General features: G+C 42.3%; 1 long non-coding RNA gene across 1 annotated transcript; it reads left to right on the forward strand.

The window, feature by feature from the left end:
• The first annotated feature begins 1,118 nt into the window (after positions 1 to 1,118).
• Positions 1,119 to 6,040, forward strand: LOC309531151. The gene is made up of 2 exons (XR_014219111.1): positions 1,119 to 3,131; positions 4,250 to 6,040. It is a non-coding gene; the product is annotated as an uncharacterized lncRNA (long non-coding RNA).
• Positions 6,041 to 9,331: the final 3,291 nt, after the last annotated feature.

Below are 9,331 nucleotides of genomic sequence, written 5' to 3' on the forward strand. Positions count from 1 at the left end.
AACAGCATTTCCGTGCGCTCTAGCTTCTGTCACGGTGTTCTGTTGCACCAGTAGCTGTTTAGTCATGCTGGCCACATGACCCGGAAAGCTGTCTGCGGACAAACGCCGGGTCCCTTGGCCTGTAAGCGAGATGAGCGCTGCAACCCCATAGTTGCCTTTGACTGGACTTAACCGTCCAGGGGTCCTTTATCTCCCCACCCCCATGTGCTTAATTTGCTCACAGCTCTGTATGGACAGCTATCTAGTAAACTGAGCACTATGGACTTAAGCTAGCTGGGACAAACTAAAAGTTTGGAAACTAAAAAGTTCCAGTTGCTCCACCCCCTTCTTCCCCACTCTCCGGTCTTTCTGACATTGTTAATCCATTGATGGAGTTAGCAGCCCTCCTTCCTTCCTCCCCCCCCTTTTTTTTTTTGGCCTTCCATTTTCAAAACTTTGTATCCTGTCAGTCAGAACTGCTGTTATGTGGCAACCCATATTTACGCCGACAACTTTGGGCCTGCCAGGCTGACTATGTTTCAGAAACCAGAAACGCTGCCTTATTTCCTTCCATTCGGGTTGACAATGAATATTGATGGGGATGCTGGGTGGTTCTGTATATTATTTTATTATTTTGGTGGCAGGGTGGGATAGCACACAAGACAAATGCAAGGAAAAGCAATACCCTGTAACCTATTTAATCTTTGCAGGTAATAGCCAGTCCTGATCAAGAGGAAGGGAAGATGGAGAACGATTCCCCCCCCCCAACCCCAATGCTGTGGTCCCTCAGTCTCCTCAATTCTTCTCAGGCTTTCTTTGTATTTAAATAATGCAAATTTGACAGGGAAAGAATTCCCCCTTCCTGACTCCCCTCCACCCCCCACCCCCACTGTGATGCCATTGCATAATTATCTGGGCTGGTTGAAAGAATGAAACCTAGTTCAAAATGTATGAGTTCATTTTTATGTTCTACTGAGAAAATTTATTCAGTGTGACTGCTCAGTAGCGACTGCAGTAAAACACCTTAATCCCTGGTTGAAGAAAGGTAATACCTTGACAGATGTGTGCCTCCTACTTTCCTTGCGGCCATGTTTCAACAACAAACCTTTATTTCTGCTTCTTGGCTGTAGCAGGAGAAAAAAAATGAGAGGAGCAATAAAGCAGTCAGACAAATCTCTGGAGCCAGGCAGCAATGCAATAGTAATGACAGATTTTTAATGTGGCGGGAGAGATTGACAGGAAAATGTCTTCAGAGCAAACGCACGCCAGATGGAATGAAAACGGTTTATTGGAGTATGGAGGTGCTACTGAACCGAATAGAGGGTGGGTTTAAGGTGGGTGTTTTACCCCCTTCAAGTAAACAACAACAGTTACCCCAAATCCCCTCATTTGGCTACTGCAGAGACCCCATCTTTCTTTCTTTCTTTTTAAAAAATAAAAATAAAAATGGAAAACGAGGTTTTATTTCCACAAACTTGCGCAAACTTTGCAAACAAAAGTTTTGAGTTTACCTGTGCTAGGCAAAATGGACTAGGGAAATGGGAAACATTTTTCCTTCTCCCAACTGGCAAGGGATTCAATATTGTTTCATGTGAGTTTGAGTTTATTATCTTTTATATCAAAGGGGAGTGAGCAAAAAAAGAGATAGAGAATAAAAAAGGCAATTATTATTTTTCAAAACTAGGAAAAGTCAGGTGGTGCTTGTTGTTTTTAATCCAGTCAGAAGTCTAGTTAACGCTTTCAGTGCCAGGTTTAAAAACAAAACAGAATTGCTGTGCTTCCTTCCCACTAAAGAAAAGCAACGTTTGGATGTTCTGCAGAATGTTCTCCTAGCAACTCAAATAAAGGTAAAGTGCTATAATATTTTATATGCCATAAAACACGAAGCCACTGAGAACTGAGATAAAAAATGAGCACAAATGAGATGGATGGGTGGGTGGGGGTAATGTTTATCATATGTAATATTAACACTATAATGAGCATTAAGCCAGTAAATGGTGTGAGAGAGAGAAAGGGGGAAAGATAAACAAAACACAATTGGGGAAGGGGTGTTTTCTGGAAGGTGCCTTATTTTATTTTAATTTTACAATCTACTATGCTTTCATAATCTCGACAGCTGATTACATACATTCAGTTTATAAGCAATCAGATCGGTTGTGACGTAAAACACACACACACACACCCTATACCATAGGCATTCTTATTTTGAAGATTACCAGGACACATTTGAAAATGAGAAAATGTAGAGGATGCAAAAAGAAATGAAAAAGAAAAGGGGGAGGAGAGGAATAAGTCTGGCGTATGCCTTTCCCTAATTTGAACAGTAATTGGATCACAAAGTTCTCTCTTCTCCCAAGTGCCGCTTTTGTTTTGCCTGAAATTCCTGCAGAGTAAAGTTAGGATTTTCCTCATTCCATGCTTGTTATATATGGCCTGCAAAGGGCTCAGTGCAGTTTGTGGGAAGGTAAGGGATGGGGAGGGGAGGCGGCGAAGAGGGGAAGGCGGAGGCTGGAAGCTGGAAGGAAAAAGTCTGCAGTTTTTTCATGTCATTTCATCTGATATCTACAGCACTAGGATAACAAAGCTTTAGGCAAAATGGTTAACACTGACAGGAAAAGTAATTGGCATGGCCTGGTGACAATCACTTTTTTATTTTAAAGATTTACTGATTGTTTCTTTAAATAAAATATATATGAAGGGTTTCACAATTTTATTATCGGGGCCTCTCCTTGCTGTAATATTCTATTTAACCCTCTCTCTGTGTTTGTGTGTGTTTCTGTATTTAGTCTCATGTTTGAGCAAATAAAGTTTGTTTCCTATTTTTTCTCTGCTGATCTCGTTCTCTCGCTTCACAGCAAGTGCCGGGCGTTCTGCATTTTCACTCACCGTTATTTGCCAAAACACTGACACGCAAGCTGATACATGAGACACAAGACTGAAGAAAAGAAATTAAAAACCACCTTAAATGAACGTGCATCCTATTCCAACACAGAGAAACACACACACACACACACACGTTGCATGAAAGAATGGCAGTTTGCTTTTGCCTTTAAAAAAAACAAAACTTGCATTCTTTATTTGTTCAGTGAAGGTTGTTCACTGAAATCAGAATTCATCTGTGGCTTAGATTTGTGCAGATTCTTCTGACATGGGTGAGTAGTTAATATATATGTATATATATTTGGGGCTGTTGTTTGTAGGTGGTGTTCAAATGTGGGGGTGGTGCCATTGCCTTCTTGGAAAGTTATATCAGTTTATTTCTATGAAATCTCTGAAAAACCCATGTCTCAAGAAACCCAATGCAAGATGTGCATACAAATTAACTTAATCGTTTAATTTCAAAAACTGTCCAAGGCAGTGTGTTACTTACCAGGCTGTCCTCAAACAATTTTACTGTAGCTAGCATGTAATGGAATATTAATCTCTGTTCAGAGACCTGAGCAATATCCAGAGACATTCTGACAAGTTTCAACGGCTGCCTTCATGTAGAATGCCTCCGCCGCTGCTCCTTTTTCTTAAAAAAACAACACAGTTTTGCCAAAGAATTTAGTCTCTCCTATACTTCATTCCTGAAACGCTGCTTTGACAGGGCACAGAATCTATAACATTATTTGAATATCAAATGCTTAGACTGAGCTTCCCCCCTGAAATTAACTAGCCTAATAGTTTGTGTTTTCAGTCCAGAAGATGCTAAATACAGACTTTCAACCTCAGAGTGTGTTCATTAGTCACTTGCAAATTATTTTTTTATTCCTTAAAACCACCAACTAGATCAGCACGCTCTCGTGCACCCCCACACTGTGGAATTTTGATAATGTATGTCCTAACCGCTTAATTGATTGATTAGCTTACTGCCGCTTTCTGAGACACCAAATTTATCTTTAATAGCCGGAGTCAGGCACGGCAGGCAATCGGGAGGGGGGGGGTGTCCCTTGACGTCGATTTGCTCTTAACTGGAAAGTCATTACCACTTAATACATGTAGATTGTGTTGAAAGAAAATTATGTGTAATGAAATGAGGGAAAAATTAGTGGAGTGTTATGGGCGAAAGCAGATGTTACAGAGGAATTATGCTAGCAGAGATAATCACCTTTGCTAGCATTGTGTGTGCTGGGGTGTTAACTCAGAGAGAAAGAGTTGGTGAGTGAGCTAAATAAATGTATTGATTTACACAGATTTGCTCCTCCATCAGTGGCACACACTCAAGCTCAAGGTTTATATTTCAAACACTCAAGCTCACCGCTTTGCCATTTCCCCCTCTCCTCCCCAGTCCTTTCTGCTGCATGCAAATACCCCTGTTGATTTTCTTAGCACCGTGAAGTGAAGAAGTAGCCAAGGCGCGCAGAAGACGGTGTTAAGATGTGGACGCTGAGCCCTTCCAGCTGAACGTTAGCCCTTGAGACGTAAGCCACTGAGTACGGTGTCGGGTGTACCTGACAGCCTGGGAAGCTGCAAAATATATAAGGGGAAAACAGAGTGGTGTTGCGAAGGTAGGTTTGGGAACAGTGAGAAATTACAACACAAGATTAAGTCATTAAAAAAGCAGAGACGTCCCCATTTTATTGGAAGAAATTAAGGAACTCCTCTGTTACAGCGCAAGGAAACTGTGATTTATAACAATATCAAAATTAGCAAATAAAATTTATTTTTGAGCATCTAGGATATTATTTATTCTTGTAAGTGCCATCATTTTCAGTGCTGAAAATAGCAAGGTTTGAATTCCTGTGGAATTTATTATTTTTAGGGTGAAGGCTCTGTATTCTACAGAAGGGTTATTTGCATTGAGAATCTCTTCTTCATTGCTCATTCTCTAATAAAATAAAGTTGTGTCTGGAAGATATTACCTTGTAGATATGATTATAAAAGCCGCTGATAATTGGGCTTTTCTGACATATTATTATGTACCTTTGACTTTTAATGAAGCTTTTGCCACTAGGTTTTGTTGGCTAATTACAATAATACACACCTCCTTTCAAGATTCCAAGTCTCCTATTCCCAGTATTCTTGTAGGTTAGCAAGAAGGCTGTCAATTCACTTGTCACTATATTAATGAGTCAAAGAAAAGCAGCCAGCCAGCCAGCTATGAATCAGTTGGAAAACTATGATGAATGCTTCAATAATTAAGGGAATAATTAAATTGCTGAATGTAGGATGGTTCTAAATGAAACAGCTTTTGTGACGGTGTCATATTGTTGTTTATAAAATACAAAAAGGAGCTGCCATTTAAACAATACGGTGGGCAACCCACTTAAACGTATCTGTCTTATTTTCAGTGACTGTGGCTCAATTCCTGCACTCGGACTCAACAACTCGAAGATCCCTTTGCACTGGGCACCTGATGGCAAGCTGCGGGTAGTAACATTTCTGAAAACATGGCTGAACTTCCTACTTGGCATTGCGCCCAATGTTAAGCACACATATCGTGAGAGCTGCCCCTTTGTTGACAATGGTGATTGTATTCGCTGAGGATACACTGGCGTCCTCTTAATACATGTTGTCAACTGTGCACAACACCCAGCGGCGGAGCATATGCTCGCGCTGCCCAGGGTGTGTGTGCTCCCGAGGGGCACATGGCACGGAGGGTGCCCTCCCAGGCATGGGATAACTGCTCGGGTGCACAGAGTGGCTTGTGCGCCCAGCAGCTGGGGGCACAGAGCGCTGCCAACAGTGGACATTTGGCATGCTGCCCACCTGCAACTCCCAAGCCTCCATTGAGCTGTCAAAACGGCTCGGGGTAGGCTTGGGAGTCGCGGGCAGGCAGTGTGCCAAATGTCCCCCCCCCCAGAGAAGACACCCGGGGCAGATTGCCCCCACCGCACCCCTTCCTCCGCCCCTGACAACAGCCTGCATTCTTAAACACTTGCATGCATGCACTGGGGAGCCCTGACTGGCCTGCAGCTCCTGAACATGCGCCCAAGTCTATCCGAGGTTTCACAACTCCTTACCCTATTGCTGCGGAGAATCCTCATGCAAACCCGGACAGGAAAAGGTGGACTTGCTTTGAGTTCTGAAAGCATCTTGCAAATACATCTTTTCATCTCCCTGAGACTTGGAAACGCAATCCTATTTGTTTGTTTGTTTTTGCACTGTTATTATCTGATTTGTTCGATGCCTTGGGTTCCTTTGGGAAATTAGGCGGAGTAGGAATGCTTAAGATAAATAAAGTCCTATAAACCGACATTCGTTCGACAGAACACACTCAGCACAGAGGCCCTGCTGCTAGTATGGCTCCATGTGCTGGACGGACAGATCTGCACCTTGGCAGCATTGCACATGGGTTGCACTGGCAGAATATTCAGATTGGGACTGGCTGCTCACCGGTATGCAACTGGTGTGTTGAATACTGAATAGGGGGTGGAATATGGGGGCACAAAAACACCTTCTCGTGGCAATTGGAAGCACCAGCAGCACCCCAAGGGTGAAAGCAGCATGGATTATAATCTTTCTTCAGAACCCTGTTTGTTTGTTCATATCCTTGCACTTAGTCGATTAGGTAATATTTTTGCAGCTCGCCTTTCTCCCAAGGTGGGAGAAAAATATCAATTATAAAATACAGAATTATAAAAGCAAACTAGGTAGTTAAAACCTTTTTTTTTTAAAAAAAGCATCACAACAGATCTAAAACAAGCAAATAAAATATAATTTGCCCTGACAACAGCCCAGTGATAAGCACAACCAGGCTTCCTCAACCTTGGCCCTCCAGATATTTTTGGCCTACAACTCCCATGATCCCTAGCTAGTCAGGGATGATGGGAGTTGTAGTCCCAAAACATCTGGAGGGCTGAGTTTGAGGAAGCCTGATCTACAGCATAGTTTCCATCAGGTTGTCTGAACGGAACGGTCTTAGCCTGCCAGTGGAAAAAATAACAGAGGGAACCAATATCGCCTCTCTTTGGTGGAATTTCACAATATGGGCAGAGTCACAGGGGAAAAAAAATTATCTCCCATGTCTCTGGTCAAAAGAGAGATTGCTCTTGGTCCTGAATTTTAAAGGTGACATGTAAGCCCTATGTAAATCCTCTGGCCCCACCTTGTTATGTATTTCGTGGCTATTTGCACAATGAAATTGCTGATCTAAAAAAGTAAACAATGTGCACACTTCTAGGATAGACTGGCTTGCTGCACAGAACTAGTGTTGTGCCAAAACTTGCCCTGCAAATTTTGTGAAGGTACTTTCTTTCACCTTTGGTGGATGTGCCCGAAGATTAAGGCCTTCTGGGAAATGATATATAATGAAATGAAAAAGGTACTTAAATGTACTTTTCCTAAGAAACCAGAGGCCTTTCTCTTGGGCATTGTCGGCCAATTGGTGCCAAAGAGGGACAGAACATTCTTTATGTATGCTACAACAGCAGCAAGAATACTCATAGCAAAGTATTGGAAGATACAGGATCTACCCACTTTGGAATAGTGGCAGATGAAGGTGATTGACTACATGGGACTGGCTGAAATGACTGACAGAATCCGAGACCAGGGGAAAGAGACGGCGGAAGAAGATTGGAAGAAATTTAAAATTTATCTTAAGAAATATTGCAAAATTAATGAATGTTAAAATGTTGTGGTTATATAAAGTAAGGGTTACAGCTGTTAAAGATTAAGTAAAAGACATGAAAAGGGAAAAACTGGATAAAATTAAGGGGAAGGATTTGCTGAAATAATTTTGGGAATTGGAATGCAGAAAGGGGAGGTATGGGGAAGTCGATGAAGTAAGTTTATGGAAAAAAAGGAGTTGAAATTATACGTGTTTGTTTGTTATTGTATGTATATTTTTGTATCGTGTGTATTGTATGTGTTTTTAAAACTTGTGGAAACTTAATAAATATTATTTTAAAAAAACTTGCCCTGCAAATTTTGAAAGGCTTTCTTCCCATGCATAAGAGCCTTGGATTTCCCCATGTCATTTACAGAATGCTTTAGAATTCCTTTACAATTTCAAAGGGTAGGGGCCTTGCCAAGAGCTGTGTGTGTGTGTGTGTGTGTCTGTGTGTGTGGTTCCTCCCCAGGTGCCCACACTTCCCAATCTGAAAAAAAGCATCCTGGTAGCAGTTGCCTCATGACCTCTTCCTCTGGGCTTCAACTGAAGTTATGTAAGTCAAGGAGGTGAGCTGCCAAATGCCTGAGATTGGCTCACTGATTGCATTCCTTCTTTTACCTTAAAAATCTCTCCCCACTGATTTCCTTAAAAGTAAGGAGGCTTCATCTTTAAAAGAGCAACAACAGCAACAAGCAATGGTCTGGAGCATGGTAGACAGCCTCCTCAGCTTCCCACACTTATAGGAAAGCCTAGGTGAAAGCACTCAGGAGATGGGAGCACCCAGGAGGGCTGCAGAAGGAAGGCCACTAGAGAGGTAATTTATAGAATGAAAGAAAGGGTGCCTACAAAACTCATTGGCCACCTCAAAAGTAAAGTAAACAGAATAAGATCCTAGCATCCCACCCAAGAGCTTTTCACCGAAATCTTCCCTCCTCCTTTCATAGTTTTTGAATGCACTTTCTTTTCTCATTAATTGATGGAGAATGGTATTGGGTGGGAGGGGGAACGCCGAAGAATTTTTCATCACAGCACTGCTGAGGGCTAATTACCGGTACTTAGAAATATACAGTTTTCCATCTTTGTTTTCTTGGAAGACGTCCCTATCATCCCTACTGTTACATCCTGAGGAATAAGAAACCACAGAAGGAAATAACAGCATTGACCAGAAGACAGAACATTTCTCCTACATTCCGATTCTCCCCCCCCCCGCAAAAAGAGGTTTCTACTAGACTTTAAATAAATAAAATAAACAACAAAACTACCTTAAATATTTCCTGGACATTTGTGATCCATTCTATTTGCTCAGACTTTTTCACTGTGCTTCCTTTCTGTGTAAGTGCAGACAACCCATTTAGTGTCAGAAAAGTTGATAAGATATCGCTTTCGATCAAGGATGGGGAACCTGTGGCTGTCATGGACTGGTTGAGTGCAAAGAAATGGTAAGAGGAACCAGCTAGGGAACCACCAAGGGTAGAAGACTCTGAGCCTGGGGAGTGGGGCTGAGACAACAAGGAGTGGTCACAGGGAAAAGAGGGAGAATACTGGGAAGAGGAGTTGTTGGAAGCTGAAGGGGCACAAGGCTCAGTGAGTTGTGTGAGCCTGTGGAAGAGAAGTCCAGAATCAGAGGCAGAAGCTGAAGCAGGTATGCAGGAAGAAGGAGGTCACAAGGCAGAAATGAGTCAGGCTAGTGAAGAGTCACACGTATCTCCTCCCCTTGCTATGACAAGCTGCTCTTCCTCTGACTCCCAGAAGAAAGAGAGGTATGAAACAGGAGGAGCAAAGACTGGCTGAATGCAGGCATAGTCTCTGATTGCTTGC

This window comes from Podarcis vaucheri, assembly GCF_965113315.1.
Source record: "Podarcis vaucheri genome assembly, chromosome: 1".
In the NCBI taxonomy this organism is placed as follows: Eukaryota; Metazoa; Chordata; class Lepidosauria; order Squamata; family Lacertidae; genus Podarcis; species Podarcis vaucheri.